Source organism: Peromyscus californicus, unplaced genomic scaffold (genome assembly GCF_007827085.1).
Source record: "Peromyscus californicus insignis strain IS unplaced genomic scaffold, ASM782708v3 Scaffold_17__1_contigs__length_78620276, whole genome shotgun sequence".
NCBI classification, from domain to species: Eukaryota; Metazoa; Chordata; class Mammalia; order Rodentia; family Cricetidae; genus Peromyscus; species Peromyscus californicus.
In genome coordinates this window covers 78,425,565-78,452,321 of record NW_026294469.1, presented here as the reverse complement: position 1 = coordinate 78,452,321, position 26,757 = coordinate 78,425,565, and the positions used below count along the sequence as shown (strand labels likewise).

At 39.8% G+C, this 26,757-nt stretch overlaps 1 pseudogene; it reads right to left on the bottom strand.

Annotated features, from left to right (window-relative positions):
- Nucleotides 1-3,614: 3,614 nt before the first annotated feature.
- LOC128112394 (RNA-binding motif protein, X-linked 2-like) lies at nt 3,615-4,531 on the bottom strand (annotated as a pseudogene).
- Nucleotides 4,532-26,757: the final 22,226 nt, after the last annotated feature.

Here is a 26,757-nt window from a genome sequence, read left to right as displayed (position 1 = left end):
TCTTGTAGATGATTTTATCTAGAATGACAATATACATTGATTTTAATTCTAATATCTAAAGGCTACTAAATAGATTAATAGATATTGATATTTTTAGAGGGTTTCCAGACATCAATAGGGAGAGTATAATCATTGAAGCTGCCTTTCTTTTGGCTATTATGTTAAGATTTCTACTATTTAAGCACATACTTATATTTTATCTGGTTTCAAATGATAAGAAATGACTGTAGGCCTGTGTGGTAGTTTGAATGTAGTTGGCCCTCATTAGCTCATAGGGAGTGGCACTACTTAGAAGGTGTGGTGTTGCATGAATCTATGGTGATATTTTATTTGTGCTGAAATGTGATTTTATTTGTATGTTAATAAATAAAGTTGCCCGGGGGTCAGAGCTAATAGCAAGCCATTTAGCAGAAGTCTGGCAGTGGTAGCACATGCCCGTAATCCAATCACATGGCAGGCAGAGTCTGTGTGTTCAAGGACATAGCCACCTTGGTAACACATGCCTTTAATCCAAGTACCAACCATAGAGACCTGGAGGTCTGTATAGATAGGCAGTGACGAAGAAGTCATGTGGTTGGATTTAGAACCAATGAGAAGGCAGAACAGAAAGTCAATAAAAAAAATACAGATACACAGGAAGTAGGTCTCTTTTCTCAGGGGAAGGATGGCAGCAGCTGGTAAGCTAAATTTTGTTTAAAAAAGAAAGAAAAAAGAGAAAAGAATATAGATATGAGATAGATCACTGAATCTATTCTGAGAAAAAAGATAAAGAATAATAGGGAAACGGGTAGATCACTGAATCTACACTAAAAAGAAAAAGAGGAATATATAAAAATGACAAAAGGTAGATTAGAAAAGAAAAAAATACTTTTAAAAAGGAATTACTTGTTTTAAATAAGATATGTAATGAAAATTTTTGTCTGAATTTGTCAAATGTTACTGGACTGGACATTGTTATATATTAATGGAGTTTTTGTCTGAATCTGTCAAATGTTAAAGGACTAGACATTGTTAATGTAATCTTGACTGTGTATATTGTATATACTTATTGGACATAATTTTTCTCGTATTAGTTATAAGCTTTTTTAAATTTTAGACAAAAAAGGGGAAATGTGGTGGTATTGTGTTCCCCAAAATATTGTGCACCCTAATAAACTTATCTGGGGTCGAGACAGAACAGCCACTAGATACAAAGACTAGAAAATGGTGGCACTCACACCTTTAATCCTAGCACTCCAGAGGTAGAAATCCCTCTGAATCTCTGTGAGTTCAAGGCCACATTGGAAACAGCCAGGCATGGTGATACATGCCTTTAATACCAGAAAGCGAGCCTTTAATCCCAGGGAGTGGTGGTAGAAAGCAGAAAGGTATATAAGGCATGAGGACCAGAAACTAGAAGCATTTGGCCTGGTTAAGCATTGGCCTGGTTAAGCCTTTGGCTGGTTAAGCTTTCAGGCTTTGGAGCAGCACAGTTCAGCTGAGGTTCATTCTGGATGAGGACTCAGAGGCTTCCAGTCTGAGGAAACAGGACCAGCTGAGGAATTGGCAAGGTGAGATAGCTGTGGTTTGTTCTGCATCTGATCTACCAGCATTCACCCCAATAACTGGCCTCCGGTTTGATTTTATTAATAAGAACTTTTTAAGATTCATGCTACATCATCGCTAGTGCTCTGACCTCTTGGGCTTTTAACTCTTTATTTGGCTTTGTGTTTCTTATTTAATAAGATTGCTTAGAATTACATCTACACGAATCCTAAATGGTCTTATAATGAAATCCCAGAGCCAGATATTGGAGAAAATGTTGAAAGATCAGAGGAAGCCATAGCCACTTCTCACCTCGCCAACTCCTCAGCCGATCCTGTCTCCACGAATTCTCAGACTGAATATCTCTAGGTCCTCAGCCAAAAGGGTCTTGAGTTCCTGTCTCCTCATGTCTTATATTCCTTTCTCTGCCCAGACATTTCACTTCCTATCTCAACCTTCCTAGTGCTGGGATTAATGGTGTATGTGCTTCCCAAATACTGGGAGCAAGGCATGAGATCCGATGTGCTGGGATTAAAGGTGTGTGCCACCACTGCCTGGCTCTGTTTCTCTCTTAGACTGAACTAATCTTGTGTAGTCTAGGGTGGCCTTGAACTCACAGAGATCCAGATGGATCTCTGCCTCCCAAGTGCTAGGATTAAAGGTGTGTGTGTGCCACCACTGCCTGACCTCTATGTTTAACTCTGTGGCTGGCTCTGTACTCTGCTCTTTAGGCAAGCTTTATTTCTTAGATTACAAATGTATCACTACAGTGTGGCTTTGTTGGAGTAGGTATGACCTTGTTGGAGGAAGTATGTCACTGTGGGGGTAGGCTTTGAGGTCTTTTGTATGTCCAAGCCATGCTCAGTGCCACAGTTGACTTTCTTTCTTTCTTTCTTTCTTTCTTTCTTTCTTTCTTTCTTTCTTTCTTTCTTTCTTTCTTTCTTCCTTCCTTCTTCTTTCCTTCCTTCCTTCCTTCCTTCCTTTCTTTCTTTCTTTCTTTCTTTCTTTCTTTTTTGCTTAAAATGGTTAATTTTATATGAGTTTCATCTCAATACAAATAAATAAATTACAAAGAAAAAATACATAAAGAGACGCACTAACCATTAGAAACCAAAAATAAAGGGAATTGGGATACAGCTGACAGCACTTTTCTAGCACATGCAAGGACCTGGGTTCCATCCCTGGCATAATGAAACAACCAGAAAATAAATTTAAAGGGGAGGGAAATGGTTGGTCTTAAGAATCCTATCACATCCATATTAAGCTCTCCAAATCTCATAAGCTGCAGCTCTCTACAGTTGTACCTGCCATCTGGTAAGGTCCTACAGTGCTGGACTCTAAATATCTAACACGAAGACTAGAACTCCAGCATTGCCTTGCGCTTACCTTTCCTAGCAATCTCAAATCAGAGGTCTATGGGTTTAAGGGCCAAGTCTATAAACCAAATCTAAGCCACAAACCCTGGTCAGTACCAACTATTTTCCCAGGGACAGTGGATCGTGTTTGTTTGGTTTTTTAAATCCACGATCTCTGGCTGTTGAAACTATAGCCTTCTGAACAACTCTGTTATATAAGGGATTGAAAGAATTCAGTCCCCTATATATTCCTATGTAGAGAAATATCAACAACAAAGAGATGCTGTGGGATGTTCTGTATGGCAAATGTGTTGCTGATTGGTCAATAAATAAAACACTGATTGGCCATTGGCTAGGCAGGAAGTATAGGCGGGACAAGGAGGAGAATAAAGCTGGGAAGTGGAAGGCTGAGTCAGAGAGACACTGCCAGCCTCCACAAAGACAAACAGCATGTGAAGATGCCAGTAAGCCATGAGCCATGTGGCAAGGTATGGATTAATGGAAATGGATTAATTTAAGCTGTAAGAACAGTTAGCAAGAAGCCTGCCATGGCCATACAGTTTGTAACCAATATAAGTCTCTGTGTTTACTTGGTCGGGTTTGAGCGGCTGTGGGACTGGCAGGTGAAAGAGATTTGTCCTGACTGTGGGCCAGGCAGGAAAACTCTAGCTACAAAGACAACTTGATATTTATGCAACAAAATATTTTCAAATAACTTGCCAGCTGGAACAGGCTTCAGTAATGTCTATGGTCACTGGCATGGAAGGATTCCCACTCCTGGGAATGCCTATGCTTTTTATGCCTATGGGACTTATCCAGACTCCAACTTTTATGACTCAGCCCTTCAGAATGGCCACCATGCCTGCTGGAATGAGTACCTGAGCTCCTCCCTCTATCCCTCTCACTGCTCCTTTCTTCTCCCTCCCTCCTAATCAAGGACTTATGCTCTCTTTGGCTCCCATTCGGGGTCCTCTGCCCTACCATGGAAGGAACTCCTGACGTCAGGGGAGCCTGGGTGCTTCTGCCTCCCCTCTCTGGATTCAGACTTCTGGGCTTTCTCTGTGTTCTTGCTGCTGTGCTTCTTTGGCTCATCCTTTTCCTTTACTGTCTTGCTGCTGGTGTTCAGTCTTCTCTCTTTTTTTTTTCTTTTTCTCCTTTTTGTCTTTTTTTTGCTTTTTTTTTTATGGGTTTGACATCTTCATCTTCAGAGACCTCAGGAGAACTTGACAGAGGTGTATTAGCCCCACAGCCCTTCTCCTGAAGCTCTCTGGTCACATCGTTCATATCTTCTGATTCCTGAGGAGCCTGGAGTTTGACACATGGTCCACATGGATAGTTCTTCCTTTGATCTTAATTCCATTGAAATTGTCAACAGCCAGAACCATGCTCCACTGATCTTCATAGCACAGGAAACAGAATCCTTTGGATATCCCAGTCTTCTTGTCTCTCATAACATTAATGTTAACAATCTCCCCATATTGTGAGAACACACAGATGATGTCTCCTTCTGTCAGCTCATAAGGAAGCCCTCCAAGAAAGATCCAGGCACTGTCTTTGTATTCCGAATGCCAAGACACCTTTTCTGCCACCCCAAGTTGAACCTCTCACTCATTCAGTTCGTTGATCAGCTTCACTTTAGTTAAAGGGTTCATATTCATTCCTTCTCTCCACAGTTGACTTTCTGTTGCCTGCAAGATGTAGAACTTTCAGCTACTTCTCCAGCACCACGTCTGCCTACATGCTGCCATGTTCCCTGCCATGAGATAATGGACTGAATCTCTGAAACTGTAAGTGAGCCACCCTAATTAAATGTTTTTATTTATAAGAGTTGTTATGGTCATGGTGTCTCTTCACAGCAATAGAAACCTTAACCAAGCCTGTCTTATACAATATTACAAAATATGTGATCATTATTATAGTTTGAGTGTGAAATATTTCCCAAGGACCTATGTGTTTGAACATTTGCTTCCAGGTCAATGGTGCTGTTTAGAGCTTTGTGGAACCTTTGGTATTGTGGCTAATGTAGCTGGGTATGGGCAGGCCTGAAGGTTATATACACTTCTGGTTCTAGCCAGAATTCTGGGCTTCCTGATCTACTGTGATTGTAGAACTTCTTGGATTGTAATGCTCAGCTACCATGCTTTCTGTTACAGGATAGACAGCATCCTTGATGCCATTTTATCTTTGGTCTCTCAATGTTTTGAAGTCTATGGAAGTTATATCTTAGTAAAGTAATATATGTAACAAATATTATTGCTTTTAATTAGACAGCAGCATCTATGTTTCATTTTTATCTTTGTTTATTCTTTGATTTTCAATCGAAATTCATATATTATTTGTCATTATTGATTTGGGTTAATGGTATGTTTGCCTCATACTTTTGAGATATAATTTTAAATTTCCAGTTCCAATATTTGGAAATAGATTTGAATTTATCAATTTTAAGAATAGTCACCATGAAATGAAATGAAACCTCAAGGGAAATTTGCTCTTCAGAATAAAAACAATAACATTTGTTTTTATATTTATTATATAAATGATGATTTTTATATTATTGTGAAAAGATAATTACTATATTCATTAGCAACTTGGTTAACCAGAAAGCTCAAAAATTTAACCAATCATGAATTGTTACTCAACATAGTAGAATTTATACTTATTATCACTAGTTACAATTTCTGTCATTTTCTGAGCTTATTCTATGGAATAAACTCCAGTTTGCTAATTAGAATGTCCCTGCCATCAACCTTCATTTTGTAGTTGAGTTAGCTGGAGCCCTGTGGAAGTTCAAGCAGTAGGCATGTTTATATAAAGGGTTCCTGATAAGGGCTCTGTGACAGGCAACACTTTACCTATCTTCAGACAAGCCCTCAACTGGGGAATGTGGGAGGCAATCAGTATGCAAGTCATAAGCAGATCCCAGACATTCATAGTCTGAATGTGAGAAAAGCTTTTCTTTTTTAAATGCACCACTTTAGTGTATCCCAGTTTCATTGTGGTCTCTTTGCTGTTTTTGTGACTCATAATCTTGACATTTCCTGAAGTTTATTACAATTCTTGTCATATGTCTGGTGTTCAAGCCAAGATCATATTTGTTTAGAAGGAATTTCTTAAGATACTGCAGAGCAAGAATGGGTGGGCCCTAAACCTGGGCCAATCAGGTAGTGTAGCAATAATCTGGGAGATTAATTTTTAACTTGTCATGATTGATGGTATATTTCAATATTTTCCCAAGTACTCATGGAAAAATGACTTATCTTTGAAGCAGCCATTGTGGGGAGGCCTTCTCTTAGATTTTTGTTGTGACTGCTTCTGCTTTGATTTCCTTTTTTATCTAATCCCATGTTTTTGTTTGTTTGTTTGTTTGTTGTTGTTTTGATAAAGGCTTAGCTAGCTCATAACTGTCTGCCTAAACCAGGCTAGCTTCAGACTAAATCCTCCTGTTTGGGTTTTCCTGGTGCCAGAATGGTAGATATGAGGTATAATAGAGAGGATGATGGTTGTGTTGAGAGCTGCTGAGCTTGTTCCATGGGATGTACACAGAAATGAACATCTTGGAAAGGCAGATGATCAAACCTTGGAGAAAGAGAAAGTAACAGCATTATACATCAGGATGGGAGAATCCTAATCCTGGAAGTATATCAAATGGCTCCTGGCTTAGGTTCTTTTGGGGCCCAAAACACACAAACACAAAGCACAAAAAAATCACAGAGTCCATTTATGTTGGCTAGCTACTCCTGTGCATGCAGTCAACATGGAGTGTGGTGGTGTTCTGGTTTTGTGTTTGTAGTAAACTTGGAATTGAATTTGCTCAGAAAAATTAAATGCAGCTCTGTAAGATTACCTTATATTTAAAGCTACTTTGGTGCCTTTTTTGGTCTTTCTGCTTGGATGGCTATGCTTAATATAATATATGAGGATGGAAGGAAAGGGGGTGGGCAAAAATACACACAGACAAAGAGAAAGAGAAAGAGAGAGAGAGAGTACATTAATTATTTCATTTCATATGGTAACCCTTCAAGATTATCTAATTTTCTGACTTTTTCTGACTATAAGGTAGAGAAGGACTGGAACATGGGGTCACTTTATACCCAAGGCCACAGTTCTGACAGCTGCTTAGGGGCAGAGGCTAGAGGAGGATTTTAACAGACTGCTCTGTCTGTCACACTTCTAGATTTATTGCTTTAAGATAGGTTCTCTCACTGAACTTGGAGCTAGGCTGGTGAGCAGAAGCCCCAGTGATCCTCCTGCCTTTCTTGTCTTCACATGGCTGGAGTTACAGGCATACAAAATAACCACACCAGGCCTTTTATGTGGTTTCTGGGGATTCAAACCCAGATCCTCATGCTTGAGTAGCAAGAGCTCTTAACCACTGAACCATCTCCCATCCCTTAGATATAGTACCAAGGCCCCCTGCAATGATCACAATCTCTCTGTAATACCTACTTCAGAAATAAAAGTCACTGGGAACACTCAACTGAAGCTCAGTCCCAGGTTTGTGTGACCTCAAGATCTCTCCTTATTTTAATATGTTGTACATTGTAGATCAGGCTAACGATTTGTTAATGTTTCACTCCAACTAAAAAGAAAATATCATTGATTTTTGATTAACTTAGTCATTTTCATATTTTGTTTGTAGAGCAATTTTAGAAAGTGAGAGACAATATATTCTATTTTTAAAATAGTAGAATAGAAGACATTATTCTATTCAATGTTGTAATAAGATTCACATATTACCATTGGGATTTATGTGGCTGATGTCTGTGGATAGTCACAAATTAGTTTAATAAATATTATTACTCTCTGGCTGGTCTCCTTTGACTAATGAAGGGTGTCTTTGTAACATCACAGCTGTGCTCAGCAATTTCAAGAATGCATGTTCCCAATGTGATTTCAAACTATCTAGTGCATTCCAATCAAAACCAAAATTGGCTTTCCTACAGGAAAATTTCAATTACCTATACAGCTCTATGTTTTAGAACAGTCCTCTGAATATTGTTAAAGTCATCACAACGTACCAGTTAAAGTGGAAAAGTACAGCAGAATTTAAGCAGTTATAAATGCTACAGTGAATTCTGCCTCCCTTTGTTAGTATTTTTGAATTTTAATATATTGTTGAGAGTTAGATATATGTGGTTTTGCCACTTCAAATTCTTTCTATGTATAAAGAGAGGAAAATATTGTTATGAGAAATTTCAGTAATATTCCATAACTTCTCAGCATTTCAGAAATTTGAATTTCCTACTTTTTTTTTTTTTGATTTTTTTTTTTATTTTTATTTTATATGCGTTGGTGTTTTGCCTCCTTCCATGTCTGTGTGAGGGCGTCAGATCCCCTGGAACTGGAACTACAGACAGTTTTAAGCTGTCATGTGGGTGCTGGGAATTGAACCCAGGTCCTCTGGAAGAGCAGCCAGTGCTCTCAACCACTGAGCCATCTCTCCAGCTCCCGAATTTCCTACTTTTAATCTCTGTAACTTATCACATTCTAAAATATTTATTTTATTTTATTTTGCAATACAATTCAGTTCTACATATCAGCCATGGATTCCCTTGTTCTCCCCCCCTCCCGCCACCCTCCCCTTCCCCCCAGCTAACCCCCCATTCCCACCTCCTCCAGGGCAAAGCCTCCCCCAAGGACTGAGATCAACCTGGTAGAATCAGTCCAGGCAGGTCCAGTCCCCTCCTCCCAGGCCAAGCCAAGCGACCCTGCATAGACCCCAGGTTTCAAACAGCCAACTCATGCAATGAGCACAGGACCCAGTCCCACTGCCTGGATGCCTCCCAAACTGATCAAGCCAATCAACTGTCTTATCCATTCAGAGGGCCTAATCCAGTTGGGGACCCCTCAGCCATTGGTTCATAGTTCATGTGTTTCCATTCATTTGGCTATTTGTCCCTGTGCTTTATCCAACCTTGGTCTCAACAATTCTTGCTCATATAAACCCTCCTCTTTCTTGCTAATTGGACTCCCAGAACTCCACCCGGGGCCTAGCCATGGATCTCTGCATCCAGATCCCTCAGTCTTTTTTTTATTTATTTATTTATTTATTTTGTTTTTCGAGACAGGGTTTCTCTGTGTAGCTTTGCGCCTTTCCTGGGACTCACTTGGTAGCCCATGCTGGCCTCGAACTCACATAGATCCGCCTGGCTCTGCCTCCCGAGTGCTGGGATTAAAGGCGTGCGCCACCACCGCCCGGCGGAAAGGTTTTTATTTATTTATTTATTTATTTTGTTTTGATCCCTCAGTCTTTGGATGGGGTTTCTAGCATGACAATTAGGGTGTTTGGCCATCCCATCACCAGAGTAGGTCAGTTCGGGCTGTCTCTTGACCATTGCCAGCAGTCTGTTGTGGGGGTATCTTTGTGGATTTCTGTGGGCCTCTCTAGCACTTTGCTTCTCCCTATTCTCATGTGGTCTTAATTTACCATAGTCTCCTATTCCTTGTTATCCCTCTCTGTTGTTGATCCAGCTGGGATCTCCCACTCCCCCAAGTTCTCTTTCCCTCGACCCTCGCCCTTCATTACTCCCACTCATGACCAGGCTGTTCATGTAGATCTCTTCCATTTCTCCGTCATTGGGCGATCCCCGTGTCTTTCTTGGGGTCCTGTTTTCCAGGTAGCCTCCCTGGTGATGTGAGTAGCTGTCCAGTCATCCTTGTTCCACATCTAGTATCTTCCTATGAGTGAGTACATACCATGTTTGTCTTTCTGAGTCTGGGTTACCTCACTCAGGATGATTTTTTCTAGATCCATCCATTTGCCTGCAAACCTCATGATGTCATTGTTTTTCTCTGCTGAGTAGTATTCCATTGTGTCTATGTACCACATTTTGTTTATCCATTCTTCAGTTGAAGGGCATCTAGGTTGTTTCCATGTTCTGGCTATTACAAACAATGCTGATATGAACATAGCTGAACAAGTGCTCTTGTGGTATGATTGAGCATTCCTTGGGTATATGCCCAAGAGTGGGATAGCTGGATCTTGGGGGAGATTGATTCCCAATTTTCTAAGAAAACGCCATATTGATTTCCAAAGTGGTTGTACAAGCTTGCATTCCCACCAGCAGTGGAGGAGAGTTCCCCTAGCTCCACATCCTCTCCAGCATAAGGTGTCTTCAGTGTTTTTGATCTTAGGCATTCTGACAGGCATAAGGTGGTATCTCAGAGTTGTTTTGATTTGCATTTCCCTGATGATTAGGGATGTTGAGCAATTCCTTAAATGGCTTTCAGCCATTTGAGTTTCCTCTGTTGAGAATTCTCTGTTTAGTTTTATAGCCCATTTCTTAATTGGACTGTTGGGTATTTTGATGTCTAATTTCTTGAGTTCCTTATATATTCTGGATATCAGTCCTCTGTCAGATGTGGGGTTGGTGAAGACCTTTTCCCATTCTGTAGGCTGTTGCTTTGCCTTGTTGACCGTATCCTTTGCTCTACAAAAGCTTCTCAGTTTCAAGAGGTTCCATTGATTGATTGTTTCTCTCAGTGTCTGTGCTACTGGTGTTCTATTTAGGAAGTGATCTCCTATGCCAATGCATTCAAGACTACTTCCTACTTTCTCTTCTAGCAGGTTCAGAGTAGCTGGATTTATGTTGAGGTCCTTGATCCACTTGGACTTAAGTTTTGTGCATGGTGATAGATATGGATCTATTTGCAGCCTTCTACATGTTGATATCCAGTTATGCCAGCACCATTTGTTGAAGATGCTTTCTTTTTTCCATTGTGCACTTTTGGCTTCTTTGTCAAAAATTATATGTTCATAGGTGTGCATATTAATGTCAGGGTCTTCAATTCGATTCCATTGGTCCACATGTCGGTTTTTATGCCAGTACCAAGCTGTTTTTATTACTGTAGCTCTATAGTAGAGCTTGAAATCAGGGATCATGATGCCTCCAGAGGTTGTGTTATTGTACAGAATTCTTTTGGCTATCCTGGGTTTTTTGTTTTTCCATATGAAGTTGAGTATTATTCTTTCCCGGTGTATGAAGAACTGTGTTGGTATTTTGATGGGGATTGCATTGAATTTGTAGATTGCTTTTGGTAAGATTGCCATTTTTACTATGTTAGTCCTGCCTATCCATGAGCATGGGAGATCTTTCCATTTTCTGACATCTTCTTCAATTTCTTTTTTCAGGGGCTTAAAGTTCTTGTCATATAGGTCCTTCACTTGCTTGGTTAGTGTTACCCCAAGGTATTTTATGTCATTTGTGGCTATTGTAAAGGGTGATGTATCTCTGATTTTCTTCTCAGCTTCTTTGTCCATTGTATATAGGAGGGCTGCTGATTTTTTGAGTTGATCTTGTATCCTGCTATGTTGCTGAAGGTGTTTTTAAGCTGTATCAGTTCCTTGGTGGAATCTTTGGGGTCACTCAAGTATACTATCATGTCATCTGCAAATAGGGAAAGCTTGACTTCTTCCTTTCCAATTTGTATCCCCTTAATCTTATGTTGTCTTATTGCTCTGGCTAGAACTTCAAGTACTATATTGAATAAGTATGGGGAGAGTGGACAGCCTTGCCTCGTTCCTGTTTTTAGCGGAATTGCTTTGAGTTTCTCTTCATTTACTTTGATGTTGGCTGTTGGCTTGCTGTAAATTGCCTTTATTATGTTTAGGTATGTTTCCTGTATTCCTAATCACTCCAAGACCTTTATCATGAAGGGGTGTTGGATTTTGTCAAATGCCTTTTCTGCATCTAGTGAGATTATCATGTGGTTTTTTTCTTTGAGTTTGTTTATATGGTGTATTACATTGACGGACTTTCGTATGTTGAACCACCCTTGCATCTCTTGAATGAAGCCTACTTGATCATGGTGGATAATTGTTTTGATGTGTTCTTGGAGTCTGTTTGCCAGTATTTTATTGAGTATTTTTGCATCAATGTTCATGACGGAGATCAGTCTTTAGTTCTCTTTCTTTGTTGTATCCTTGTTTGGTTTAGGAATCAGGGTAATTGTAGCCTTATAAAAGGAGTTTGGTAATGTTCTTCTATTGTGTGGAACAATTTAGAGAGTATTGGTATTAACTCTTCTTTGAAGATCTGGTAGAATTCTGCGCTGAAACCATCTGGTCCTGGGCTTTTTTTTTGTTGGGAGACTTTTAATGACTGTTTCTATTTCCTTAGGGGTTATTGGACTATTTAAATAGTTTATCTGGTCTTGATTTAACTTAGGTATGTGGTACCTATCCAGAAAGTTATCCATTTCTTTTAGGTTTTCCAGTTTTGTGGAGTACAGGTTTTTGAAGTATGACCTGACAATTCTCTGGATTTCCTCAATGTCTGTTGTTATGTCCCCCTTTTCATTTCTGATTTTGTTGATTTGGATGCTCTCTCTCTGTCTTTTGGTTAGTTTGGATAAGGGCTTGTCTATCTTGTTGATTTTCTCAAAGAACCAACTCTTTGTTTCATTAATTTTTTTGTATTGTTCTCTTTGTTTCTATTTTATTGATTTCAGCTCTCACTTTGATAATTTCCTGGTGTCTATTTTTCCTGGGAGACATTGCTTCTTCTTGTTCTAGAGCTTTCAGATGTGCTGTTAAGTCACTAGTGTGAGATTTCTCCAACTTCTTTATGTGGGCATTTAGTGCTATGAATTTCCCTCTTAGCACTGCTTTCATAGTGTCCCATAAGTTTGGGTATGTGGTGTCTTCATTTTTGTTGATCTCTAGGAAGTCTTTAATTTCTTTCTTTATTTCTTCCTTAACCCATTGGTGATTCACTTGAGTATTATTTATTCAGTTTCCATGAGATTGTAGGTTTTCTGTAGTTTTTGTTGTTGTTGAAATCTAACTTTAGACCATGGTGGTCTGATAGAACACAGGAGGTTATTCCAATTGTTTTGTATCTGTTGAGATTTGTTTTGTGGCCAAGTATGTGGTCGATTTTAGAGAAGGTTCCATGGGGTGCTGAGAAGGTATATTCTTTTTTTGTTAGGATGGAATGTTCTGTAGATATTGATTAAGTCCATTTGAGTCATGACATCAGTTAAGTCCTTTATTTCTCTGTTCAGTTTCGATTTAGGAGATCTGTCCAGTGGTGAAAGTGGGGTGTTGAGGTCTCCCACTATTAATGTGTGGGGTTTTATATGTGGTTTAAGCTTTAGTAATGTTTCTTTTACATATGTGGGTCCCCTTGTGTTTGGGGCATAAATGTTCAGAATTGAAACTTCATCTTGGTGGATCTTTCCTGTGATGAATATGTAATGCCCTTCTTGATCTCTTTTGATTGATTTTAGTTTGAAGTCTATTTTGCTGGATATCAGGATGGCTACACCCGCTTGTTTCTTAAGACTGTTTGATTGGAAAGTCTTTTCCTAGCCTTTTATTCTTAGGTAGTGTCTATCTTTGAATTTGAGATGTGTTTCTTATATGCAGCAGAAAGATGGGTCCTGCTTTCATATCCATTCTGAAAGCCTATGTCTTTTTATAGGTGAATTAAGTCCATTGATATTGAGGGATATTAATGACCAGTGATTGTTCATTCCTGTTATTTTTTGGTGGTAATGTGTGTGTACTTCTCTTCGTTGGGGTTTACTGCTGTGGCTTTATCTATTGCCAGTGTTTTTGAGGGTGTATCTGACTTCCTTAGGTTGGAATTTTCCTTCTAGTGCTTTCTGTAGGGCTGGGTTTGTGGATAAGTATTGTTTAAATCTGGCTTTGTCTTGGAATGTCTTGTTCACTCCATCTATGATGATTGAAAGTTTTGCTGGGTATATTAGTCTAGGCTGGCATCCATGGTCTCTTAGTGTCTGCATTACATCTGTCCAGGTCCTTCTGGCTTTCAAAGTTTCCATTGAGAAATCGGGTGTTATTCTGATGGGTTTGCCTTTATAAGTCACTTGGCCTTTTTCCTTTGCTGCTCTTAATATTCTTTCTTTATTCTGTACGTTTAGTTGTTTAATTATTATGTGGCGAGGGGATTTTTTTTGGGGTCTAGTCTGTTTGGTGTTCTGTAGGCTTCTTGTATCTTCATAGGCATTTCTTTCTTTAAGTTGGGAAAGTTTTCTTCTATGATCTTGTTGAGTATATTTTCTGTGCCTTTGCGTTGGTATTCTTCTCCTTCTTCTACCCCTATTATTTGTAGGTTTGGTCTTTTCATGGTGTCCCAAATTTCTTGGACATTTTGGGTCATGACTTTGTTGGCTTTAGTGTTTTCTTTGACTGATGAATGTATTTCTTCTACTGTATCTTCAATGCCAGAGATCCTCTCTTCCATCTCTTGCATTCTGTTGGTTATACTTGCATCTGAAGTTCCCGATTGTTTACTCAGATTTTCTATTTCCAGCATTCCCTCTGTTTGTGTCTTCTTCATTTTTTCTATTTCCCTTTTCAGGTCTTGGACTGTTTCCTTCATTTGTTTCATTGCTTTTTCTTGATTTTCTTTCAGTATTTTATTGTTTTCTTCCAGGACTTTATTGTTTTCTTCTAATTTGTTTGCCCTTTCCTCTAGTTGTTTACATCGTTCTTCCCATTTTTTTGTCTTTTCCTCTACACAAGCCTCTACCTTCTTCATGATGTCATTCATAAGGCTGTTTTCTTCTGCATCTTCCAATTTTTGATGTTCAGGTCTAGATGTTGGAGGAGGGCTAGTTTCTGGTGATGCGTATTGCTCTTCATTTTGCTGTATGTATTTCTGCTTTGACATCTGCCCATCTCCTTGTGGTTCATTCTTGGTCTTATCAGCACACTTGGTTCAGACAGAGCTGACAGATTCAGGAAGTCTCTCTCTCTTGTCCAGATGGGAGCTCTCTTGTCCAAATGGGAAGTCCGGGTCAGGATGGGAGCTCTTGTCTCTCTCTCTCTCTCTCTCTCTCTCTCTCTCTCTCTCTCTCTCTCTCTCTCGTCCAGAAGGGAAGTCCGGAGCAAGATGGGAGCTGGGGGCCAGTCTCTAAGTCTCAAGAAGTGGCTGGGATCTCAGGCGGATGGGCATGGGGGCAGGGCGTGGAGATTGCAGGGTCTGCCAGGGGGTCTTGGAGAAGGGGATCCTTCCCGGTGGGGCTAGAAGGGAACTTGCCCGGTGGTCAGAACCTGTGACCAAGTTGGGCAGGTCTTCTGCGGAGTGACTGGTGCCCAGGGATGGGGTCCGGGCTGAGCCAGGACACTCACCTCTGGTCCAGAAGGGAAGCCTGGAGCAGGATGGGAGCTGGGGTCCAGTCTCTAAGTCTCAGGAAGTGGCTGGGGTTTTGGGCGGATGGGCATGGAGGCAGGGCATGGAGATTGCAGGGTCTGCCGGGGGTCTTGGAGAAGGGGGTCCTTCCCAGCGGGGCTAGAAGGGAACCTGCCCAGTGGCCAGAACCTCGGGCCAAGTTGGGCAGGTCTTCCCTGGAGTGGCTGGTGCCCAGGGATCTCTAAATTATTTTTATTAATCTTTTATTTTCAGTGAATTTATAAAGTAACATTCATTTGTTCATTTTTCATGTATACTTCCATACACATACCTATTAATTTGCTTGTCTATGTTCAAAAGATTCAAAGACAGAAACACTATTTCTCCTTAAAAAAATCATAACTTTTGGGGAAACATATGTAATTAAGTGTTGCGGTAACACCCGCGCTACCACCACCTGTTCACCATGTCTGAGCTAGGGGCTGTGGATTAAAAAATAGAGACAAGAAGCAGCAAGTCATTTGCCCCAGCAGAATGCCAAATGTCATTTATTGAAAGAGGGAGGAAACCTTAAATACAGGCTTACAGCACAATGGAGGAACCCCGGAGGGCAGAAGTTCGCTACGGAAAGTTCTACATTCTTGCATCTAAGCTGTTTACACCAAATGCAGAATACACAAACAAAGAACCTCTGGTGAGTGTCCAGGAAGAAGGAAACCAGCAGGGAATCAGCATAGGGAGGACATCTGGTCAAGGTTGGCAAGCAAGGCAGCAGCCACTCACAGTGGGGGGCCAGGGCCCTACAAGTCCCCCCTTTTTACTAAAAAATGAGCTTCTGCCTTAGGTTGTGTGGAATATCAGGTCACCTTACCCATCATGGAGACACCTGCCCAGGCCACACAGGCGCTCTGCCTTAGGTTGGTAACTGCCCCCCAGGTATTACCCATCTCTGAATACTCATTATCATACAGACTCAACCACGTGAGCTGTAGAGTTAACTGCTGCCAAAGATCTCAAAGTGGTGCTGGGCTTGCAATCTGTGCAACACAGAAAAGACCAACAGAAGTCCTAACCCACCCATAGCCAGTAGGCTAAAGGCAATTGAGTCATTCCCTTCCTTAATGAGCCTTACTGCAAATTGGAGTCCTCATAAGGTGGTATCCCAAAAGCAAGTGGGACTTGAGTTTATAAATTTACAACTTTCAAAGCCAATCAAAATGTATATAACTTTTGAATTAAATTTATCATGCCCAATAGAATGAAAGATTAATTAACTGTGGTAGCTACTTTTGCTGCCAGTGTCTCCATTGTGCTAGCTGTAGTAACCAATTATGAAATGGTAATCCCAGAAACATTAGCAGCAGTGGCCACCACCACTATAGCAGCAACAAGGCACCAGTGATGTCAAATTCTCTTCTGGAGCATGTGAGTCATCATCCGTGTCTTACTGCCATGGTCCTCTGGCATGGACACAGCTACAGGAGCACAAACCACAAGGCCCATTTTTCTTGATCCCAGCACAACTTAAGCTGGCAGCTCTGCAAAAGAACAACTAAGAACCATAAAGGAAAACAGACAGCAAACAAGGAGCAGAACTAATGGTCTCATAATGGCTACATTAAGGCTCACAATTTTTTTTTTGGTTTTTCGAGACAGGGTTTCTCTGTGTAGCTTTGCGCCTTTCCTGGAACTCATTTGGTAGCCCAGGCTGGCCTCGAACTCACAGAGATCCGCCTGGCTCTGCCTCCCGAGTGCTGGGGTTAAAGGCGTGTGCCACCACCGCCTGGCAAGGCTCACAAGTTTTAAGGTATCTTCAAAAGAGGCTAGATGAATTTCAGGAGGCCAATAAAAGTTGCACAGAGCCACTCCTGAAAAATAGGTACTACATCAGCTTGAAGAGAATTGCGAAAATGAAAAAGGCTTAGCTGGCATGGTACTGTTAACAAATAAAGGTCAGTGACCTTCAGGGTTATCCTTAATTTCCAAGGTGTCTGGGTGACACATTCTTAAACATACTTGAAAGAGCAGTTACCATACATTACCTTCTGAAGAATCCAACTGCATGGCTACAGTTCCTAAGCTTACTTTAATGCTTGCCAAGGCTGACCGTATTGGGCTCTCAATCCCCATTGGCATCAGAAGGGGAGAGTTTTTCACAAAGGTCCAATAGGTCTCTGCTATGTTGGGCTTCAGCAGCAGCCACAGGGTGCACACAGCACTCAGGAACCCAAAGAGGAACCTCATTGTCCTTTGGAAAGACACAAATAGATTCCCCGGGCCCACACCAACACCAGATCAGGTCCCCTCCAAGTGCCAGTAGAAAGATCCTTCCATCGCACCAGAGGATGATTTGCAACAGGAGCCCTCCAGTGCTTATCTGCAGCAGATACTCCAGCAGAATCCACAAATAAAAAAATTTAAAATATATAAAACAAGGGAAAGAATAGAATGTAGAGAGGAGAGATGAGTCCCTAGCTCCCCCCTTTTTACTTTAGCAAAATATGTTTTTATTTTTATTTTTTTTTCTTTTTTTCGAGACAGGGTTTCTCTGGGTAGCTTTGCGCCTTTCCTGGAACTCACTTGGTAGTCCAGGCTGGCCTCGAACTCACAGAGATCCGCCTGGCTCTGCCTCCCGAGTGCTGGGATTAAAGGCATGCGCCACCACTGCCCGGCTGCAAAATATGTTTTTAAGGTATGATGGCAGCGTTCTACTATAGCCTGTCCTTGAGGATTATAAGGAATACCAGTCTTATTAACAGTCTGTTAATGATAGGCATTGAAGAAACTTCATATGGAGTTTATTTTCTTTGTGGCAAAAGTTAGTCACTAGACAAGAAAGTGCCCTTGCCTCAACTGCTGACAGTATGTTGTCCAAAATGGACAGGCAGGACACAAAAGAAAGGACTGCTTTCTGTACCTCACCAAGACAAGGTAGGAAGGCCCTTCAGAAAATCTTGCCTCACAAATGAGTCTGTCAGATATGTTAGGCCTATAGACCAAAGATGGATGCCCCAACATTGCAGAGAAACCTTGAGTGACTGCCAGGCAGCCAGTGCTTTTTGTCATTTCTCACATTTTTTTTGGAAATCACTTGTTTGCACTTCCTCCTTACCCAGTTAATATTATTTCCTTCTCGGGTCTCTGAGGGAGTTGAAGATAGATAGTTATAGTTATAGTTTTCCTCATTTTACAAATTCAGAAAAGAAACTCACTAAAGAGGTATAAAGTGTCTTAAGTTTGAAAGACATCAAAAGATAAGATAGTTTTCAGTTGGTAGTACAATTTAGGATGGAAAATGAATTAGGTACAACATTTTGGACTCACCAAAATAGAATAAGTAATGGAGTATATTCTCTGAATCTGTCAAATGTTAATGGACTAGACACTGTCAATATAATTCTTAACTGTATATACTTATTGTACTTATTGTATATAGTTTTTCTTATATTAGTTATAACCTTTTATTATTTTAGACAAAAAGGGAAAATGTAATGATACATTGTGTGCCCTAATAAACTTGACTGGAGATCAGAGGACAGAGCCAGCCACTAGATTAGACTAGACAGTAGTGGCACACACCTTTAATCCCATCACTCAAGAGGCAGAGATCTGTCTAGATCTCTGTGAATTCAAGGCCACACTGGGCTACATGAGAGAAACAGAACCAGGCAGTGGTGACATATGCCTTTAATCCCAGAAAGTAATATGGCAGGATGCAGAAAGGTATATAAGGCATAAGGAAACAGAAACTTGCTCTCTTGAGGCTGAGGATTTTGTAGAGGTAAACTATTGGCTGGCTGTTCTGCTTCTCTGATCTTTCAGCTTTCACCTCACTATCTGGCTCTGGTTTTTTTTTTTTTTTTGTTATAAGACCTTTTAAGATTCATGTAACAGATATAATTACCAAGGCAACTTAAAAAGAAAACATTTAATTAAGGCTTTATTAAAGTTTCAGGCATAGCACTGGAGCAGTGGCTGAGAGTTTTTTATCCTGATCCTCAGTCATCAGGATCTGAGAAAGGGGGGGGAGGGAGGGAGGGAGAGAGAGAGAGAGAGAGAGAGACAGAGACTGAGAGACTGAGAGACTGAGAGACTGAGATTGACTGCTGGGCTTGGATGGGTTTTGCAACCTCAAAGCCCATGCCAGTGACACACCTCCTCCAAGGACAGACCTACTATTCCAAGAAGGACATACTTCCTACCCTTCTCAATTCCACTAACTGGAGATTAAACATTCAAACATATGGGTCTATGGGGGTTATTCTCATTCAAACCACAACATTCCACTTTCTGGCCCCCAGAAGACTGTATTCATATCATAATGCAAAATGCAGAATGAAGTTCATCTTTGGAAGTTCTTGTAGTCTATCATAGTCTCAAGACTGCTTCAAGTCCAAAGCCTATGTCTCTTCTTAGACTCAAGACAATCCTTAACTGTAACAATGTGTAAAATCAAACAAAACAAAACAAGATCACATGCTTCCTGTACACAATGACACAGAATATACATTACCATTCCAAAAGGGAGGAAAGGGGACATGGGGAAGAAATACTGGAACAAAGAAAAAACAACAACAACAACAAAATAACAGGGCAAACTGAAAATTCTGCTCGGTGTCCAATGGCCAAGGGCTTAGATGACTCTCTCCTTCCAGCTTTGCTGACTGTAACACACTCCTCTCTTTGGAGATGGTTCCACTGAATGAAAAAAATGAAAAAAATAAAAGGAGGAGGACATAACTATTCCTAATGTATGGAGAAGATTTTTATTGTAGATATAAGGAGAAAGCAGGCAGAGAGAAGAGTCCAGGCTGAACATGACTGGTAGACTAAACTGGACCATGAAAGGGGAGGGTGAGTGGGAGAGCAAGAGAGTAACTGCTGAGCAAGAGGAACTGGGGCCAAGAGGTCAAGAGACTGGCATACAAGGATGGTCACATGGAATTGAAACAAGAGTGGCTGGGTTATATAGGGATCAGGATAGAGGAAGGGCAGTGGAAGCCCAGACCTTGGGAGTGAGAGGTTTAGGGCAGGAGCAAGATGAGAAATGGTAGGAGGAGCTATAGGTACTGAGTGATGTTGGGAGAGCTGGCCAGCATCTGCTTTGATATGTTAATAGGCACCCCAGTTAGCCATTTGTCCTGGGTTTCTGAGACTCAACAACCACAACCTCTTTGCAGCTCTCTTTGGCTGATATCCATGGCTCTAGCATCTCCAATATCTTGGGGTCTCCTATACAATCCAGGTTTCACCTTTACAGCTTCATGCAATGGGCCTTCTGGGACTCTATGCAGGGACTCCCCTGCCTCTTGCCTGGACTCAGCTTCTTATGTTAACCCTGTATCCTTTTTGACTGTAAAGTCAGAACCACTTGGCCAAAGTTACCCACTAACTTGACTTGAATTTTCATAAGCTTTGTCTTTTTGATGGTATTTCTGGCCAAGGAAATTCCTTAGGCTTTTTCCTTTCACAGGTATCAGGATGAGCTGGGTAAGGTTCTCTTATTCCATTTTGAAACAATCTTTTCTGTAAACTTTTCATCTCTTTGAACACAAGACTTAGCTCCCACATTACAGTTCCTGGTGCTTTTTTTCTCCTCAAACTATACCTTCTATATTTTTCTTCATCCTGCTTGTTCTTTTTCTTTGTAGATCTACTTAATACTTAATACAAGGCTGTGTTGAAGTTGTCTCTGCCAATGAGTGACCTTAATCTAAAACTTTTCAATTTAGCCTCTTCAGAAAGCAGTCACATTCTTTGCCAAAATATTACAAAAATAATCTTCAAGACACTTATTTCTTTCCCTCTAAAATCTCTTGAGTCACATTGCCCTCAGCATTCTTATCTGCCATGCACCCCAGCATTACCAGAATGTCCCATTAAATTTTGTGTGCAACCACTTATTTAGTTCAAAGTCTCAAAGTCTTTCATATTCCTTCAAATAATACCATTGTCAGACCTGTCACAGCAATACCTCAGCCATTAGTATTAACTTCTGTTGCAGTTACTGTTCTATTGCTATAAGAGACACTATGGTTAAGACAACTTATAAAAGAAAGCTTGATCACAGTTTTAGAGGGTTAGTCCACCATCATCATGGCAAGAAGCAAACTGGAGTAATAGCTGAGAAGTTTATATCTTGATATTCAAGTTGCAGGGATAGAGAGACAGAGACAGAGAGAGGGAGAGAGAGAGGCAGACAGAGACAGAGACAGAGACTGGACTTGGCATGGGCTTTTGAAATCTCAAAGCTCCCCTCTCCAAATTCCCCAGTGACATACCTTCTCCAATAAGACCATACCTACTCCAACAAGGGAACATCTCTTCATCCTTCCCAAATGGTTCCACTAGCTGAGACCAAACGTTTAAGCACATGAGCCTATGGGAGCAGCTCATTCAAAGCATCACATACTCTATCCTCCAAATTAGTTAGTTCTACTTTGAAAATCTGAGAGCTAAATGACATTATAAAGTATAATGAATTCATCAACTTATTAAAAAACTTAAGAGATATTCAGGTTTATATTTATCTTTAATTGGTAAAAAGTAAGAATTAAAAGTTAAAGCAGACTTTGAGTTGTTATTTTATTGTTACAAAGTAGAACATAGAAGGAAAAATAAATTTGAAGAAGAATGCCATTTACTTTGGCCAAATAGTAAATTCTACTGAGTGTTAGTGGAATAAAATAGTCTGATGCTTGCCATTGCATTCTGCTCCTTTTTAAAAGATATTTTTTTTCTTGATTTTTTTCCTGTGACTTTTATATATTCAATAATTGTTTTATATTTTTCTTTTCAGGAAGAGGATGTGGTTATTGATCCACCAAGAATAAATGAAGCAATAAAACCCCACCTACAATTTAGAGATTCATTCAAGAATGATGGTTCACAAATCTGTGCAGTGACTCCTGAGCTCAAGCTACAAGGAGTGAATCTGCTCTTAGAGAAGGAAGTAACTGAAACTTCACCTCTATAGGCACACTTGGCTAGCTTTTAAATTATCTTAAGGAAGGAAAGAGAATAAGTGTTAATCATTGCCTCCTATAATCAAGCCTGAGGCTCAAAGCTCTTAAATTCTTACCCATTATCCCCTAATAATATATTTATCTGTAGTTATAGTAAGTTGTATGTATTTATAGTGAGTTATAAGATTAAAACACAGTTTGACATGTATCCATATTTTGAAATTAAAAATAATTATAATTGGTCAGGTTTTATATCATTTCAAATGTTTTTTTTTTAAAACCATAAGCCTGCTTCCATTATCATATTAGTTGATCTTAAATTCTTATTGTTTGTGATTCAAAAATTTACTGTATTATATAGCTACTATAACTACTGGACTTCATTGACTCTATGAAGAAAAAAACATGTTAAATTTATTATTGCACAAGTCATAGTTTGGAGAAGTATTTATCACAAAATAGGTATTAATATACATTGTCTTATAGAATAGAGAAAAGAAAACTAAACATATGGTTTAAAATTAAACAAGCTACTCCTCTTCATTCTGACATATTCATGTCTATTATATTGAACTGTTACCTCAATATGAAAATATGGACACTGATGTTACATACCTGAGATCTGTTGTTTAATTATAAATTTTTCTAAGGTATTCTTCATTAAGCAGCAACCACCATGAGTTCTTTCTATGAATCTTGAGCCTGACTCAGCAAGAATAGCTCTTTTCTCTCATTTAGCTTGAGCATTAGTGGCCCAAATGCTGGAGCTGAATATGAGTTCTTGAAGGAGAGATCTGCTGTGGGATGTCACGCTGTATGCTGTGAATGTATCTGTGAATGTACGTTGCTCTGATTGGTTGATAAATAAAATACTGATTGGCCAGGAGTCAGGCAGGAAGTATAGACGGGATAAGCAGACAAGGAGAATTCTGGGAAGAGGAAAGCTGAGTCAGGAGTTGCCAGCCAGACACAAAGGAAGCAAGATGACAAGGCAGAACTGAGAAAAGGTATCAAGCCATGTGGCTAACCATAAATAAGAATTATGGGTTAATTTAAGTGTAAGAGCTAGTCAGTGATAAGCCTGAGCTAATGGCCAAGCAGTTATAATTAATATAAGCTCCTGAGTTATTATTTTATAAGCAGGCCACAGGACTGCGGGGCCTGGTGGGACCGGAGAAAACTTTCAGCTACATTTGGCATACCAATGTGAGGGCTCTTGAATTTCCATAAGGCCTAAAAGAGTTTAAAAAGTGCTATAGCCTGCAGGAAAATATTATAAGAACTCAGCTAGTTAATGCAAAGCCACTACCTGAAGGGATCAAGGAATTCCTTCAAAGGAAGCCAAATTCCAAGGAGCGTTTGGTGTTATTTGGCTTATTATATATCAACTGTCTTCTGTTATGAAAATCATGTGTGCCTTAATAGTTTTCCCAATTGATTTTTCCTTAAGAATTGCTAACAGCGTGGACTGATCACTCTTTGGACATATACATTCAAGATACTTGGAGAACAGCCTCAGGAAAGGCTCCCTTCCCCCCTAGGCCATCCATTTTCCCCCTTTCAGCACTGGAATCAGATATCTCCCTTAGCCAAATAAAGGACTAACAGAAATAACAGTCCAGACCACAAGGAGGCACTGCCTAGGTCAGGTGGACCTTAAAATAATAGCTTTACACAATTTAGCTCAGACTCTCCTTTCTTACAGCCTTACTAACTTTATAGACCTATAACTCCTTATATAACTAATTCTAGAAATATTTAGAAAACCTTCTGTGCACAGCCAGAACCCCAGTTCAAACCTCCCTGTAATTATCATCATTGGCAGCATCCAGCCAGGTCTATCCCCAGATGGAGGAAAGTACCTTATCAGAGATATCTCTGTACTCTCTAAGAACAGACTTAAGGATCCAGACTACCCATTTGAGAAGGCCTGGTGGATGTACCAATTAAGCTTAACTTCCTCTTTTCCCAAATCTTACCTCTAGTTCCAGATCTCCCTTTAACTACCACCAGAGGCATCCAGCTGTATTCAGGTTACCTAGCGACCAAGCACACTTTCCCCCACCCTGCAGAAAAATGGGAGATAACTTGGACAGATAGGAGCCACAGGAAAAAAGAAGACAGTTTTATTTTCTCCCATTGACCTAGCAACTTATAGGTTCTTAACATTTTCTACCAATCATGCTTAAGATTATAGGTGAGCACATAAGATTCCTCTTCTTAGATATTACCCAAATTTAGCCTTTAGTTAATTCATTTCCCCATTAGTCACTTCCCTTTTGGGTTGCAAATGATAATTAACAATTACTGCCCCTCTATGTGATTCTTATCATCCCTCCGTTTGACCCTGGAAGCCTGGCTTTGCACAGCCAAGAGATTACTGCTTGTAAGTGTATATATAATGGGACTCCTAGGGCACAGGAGGATGGAGAAGATTTGGAAGAATAAATGCCTGGACTAAGAGCTCAGTGTGCTGAGATTCTATTTCTCAAAAATAGTCCTCGCCGTTCATAATTCTCTCTCCTGAGCCCCTGGGATATATAATATTAAGGCTGGTCCATCTAATATTATACAAGAAAAAGGGGCTTCTAAACATACAATAACAGAGCCCCAAATAGCTTTTTATTTCATGTCTTATGCGGGTCTAGATATAGAGACCCTGTGGCATGTGGACTTGAGCTACAGTATGCTGGGTTCATGGCATATGGGTTTGAGTGCAGCATGGTGGATTCTTGCCACTGTACACAGCGGTGTCTGCAAGCCACACAGCATGGTGTGTGGTAGATAAGCTTATGCTAGTACAGACAAAAAAAAAAAAAGAAAGAAAGAAAAGGTTTTGGGACTACACGCTACTGGGTGGAAGCATAGACCCACTGTTTCCCAGAAATGGCTGTGAGCATGGTTCCCAGAACTGGTGGTAAATGTAGTTCCACCATGTTGGGAAGCTGAGGTGGGCAAAGCCATCAGTCAAAGCTGCCATTTCAGTCCTTGTCATGATGCAGTTTAAAGGAATAGATTCACAAAAGGACAGATTCAGATGGAATAAACCTCTAAATGGTTTACATTATGTGTAAAAATGCATGTGGGCTTGGAAGAGAGAGGAAGAGGACAGACAATTATATAAAGAAATAGAAATTTTTCAAAAATAAAGTCTTTAAAGAGAAAGTAAAAGCAATATAAAAACTAAGCCACATAAAGATGGAAATCACACACACAGTCTGGATTATATTGTCTTTGGGATTTTTAATTGCAAAAAGATATTTGATTATAAAAGCTGTTCAGTTAAACCTATATATATATATGATCTTGACTTCAAAATTTGTGTTTAAGGATATGTTGCTTTGGAAAGGAGGCTCTGCTTTTGTTTCCATAGTAAGCAAGAGGCTATGGGTTTGTTCCAGGTTAGGATACATCAGATTTGATCAGCCAAGACCCCTGAAAGGTTTCTGATGACACTATGACCCAGGTGACCCAACATCCAGATCAGCTTCAAGGCAACTGGCTCAGACAATGCAGCCTCACAGATGCCACAGCCAAGATTTAACTATAATTCTTAATCAGGATCCCTATAAGACCAGCACCCCCTATCAGCAGGAAGTAGCCTAGAACACCACGCCCACATTCCCCAAAAATGGATTATGGATGTTTGTCTATTTAGGCTGTTGGTAACAAATTGTTATTGGTCACAGTCAATCTCTTTCTAAAAGAAGAAAGGGGGATATGATATAGATATATAGGATATAGATATGATAGGATAAAAGGGTAGATTATTGAATCTACTTTTAAAGAGCAACAACTTGTTTAAAATGTTTTACATTGCTATGGATTTTAGTTTATTAATACAAATTTAAAGTTAATTTTGTTATCCTGTATATTTCTACTCTTGTTTAAAGTATTTTGTTTGTGCAACTAATTTGAAATTGTAATGTATTGTTGAGAAATACAGATTAATAATTAGTCATCTATGATAATTGACTTATAGTCATTTTAGTTAAGTTTTCTAGGTATACATAGATATATTTCAATTAGGTAGGTAATCTTCAAACACTTCAAAGACCTATGGAATATGGCATTTAAAATGTTTTAAAAACTTAGACTTTTGGACAGTGAGGCACATCTCCTCCTGGCAGCACTGATTTACTTCAAAGAGGAGGATGAGCATTGAAGACACTCCATATGGAGTTTATCTTCTTCTTGGCAAAAATAGCCATTTGGCAAGAAACTGCTCTTGTCTGGACTGCTGATAATATGTTATATAAACTGGACATGCAGAACTCATAGAAAGGTGACCACTGAACTTTGCAAGGCAAAATGGTTCTTCAGATTCCTGTTTCACAGAGGAGACTTCCAAATAGTCTACAGGACACAGGGAGAAGTGACTAAAAAACTCCAGGTCTATTGTCTGAAGATGGATGTCCCAGTGTTACAGAGGAACTTTGGATGACTGTCCAGGCAGGTAGCTGTCTCTGTCATTTCCAGAATTTTGGAAATTGCTTTTCCTGTTTACTTAGGTAATATTATATCCTTCTGAGGTCTTTGATGTAGTTGAAGACTAGATAGTTATAATTTTCCTTGGCTACAATAGAAGATAAATTAGATATGAAATTTTAGACTCATAAATAAAGGATAAATAGAATATTTTTTTGAATTTGCCAAATATAGACTAGAAATTGTAGCTAATTCTTGCTTGATAACTGTTCTATTATATGTAATTTTACTATGTTAAAGTTAAAACCTTCCTTTTTATTTAGAATGAAAAAAGGATGTGCTTTGGGATATCGCTCTGTATGTTGTAAATATATGTTGCTCTGA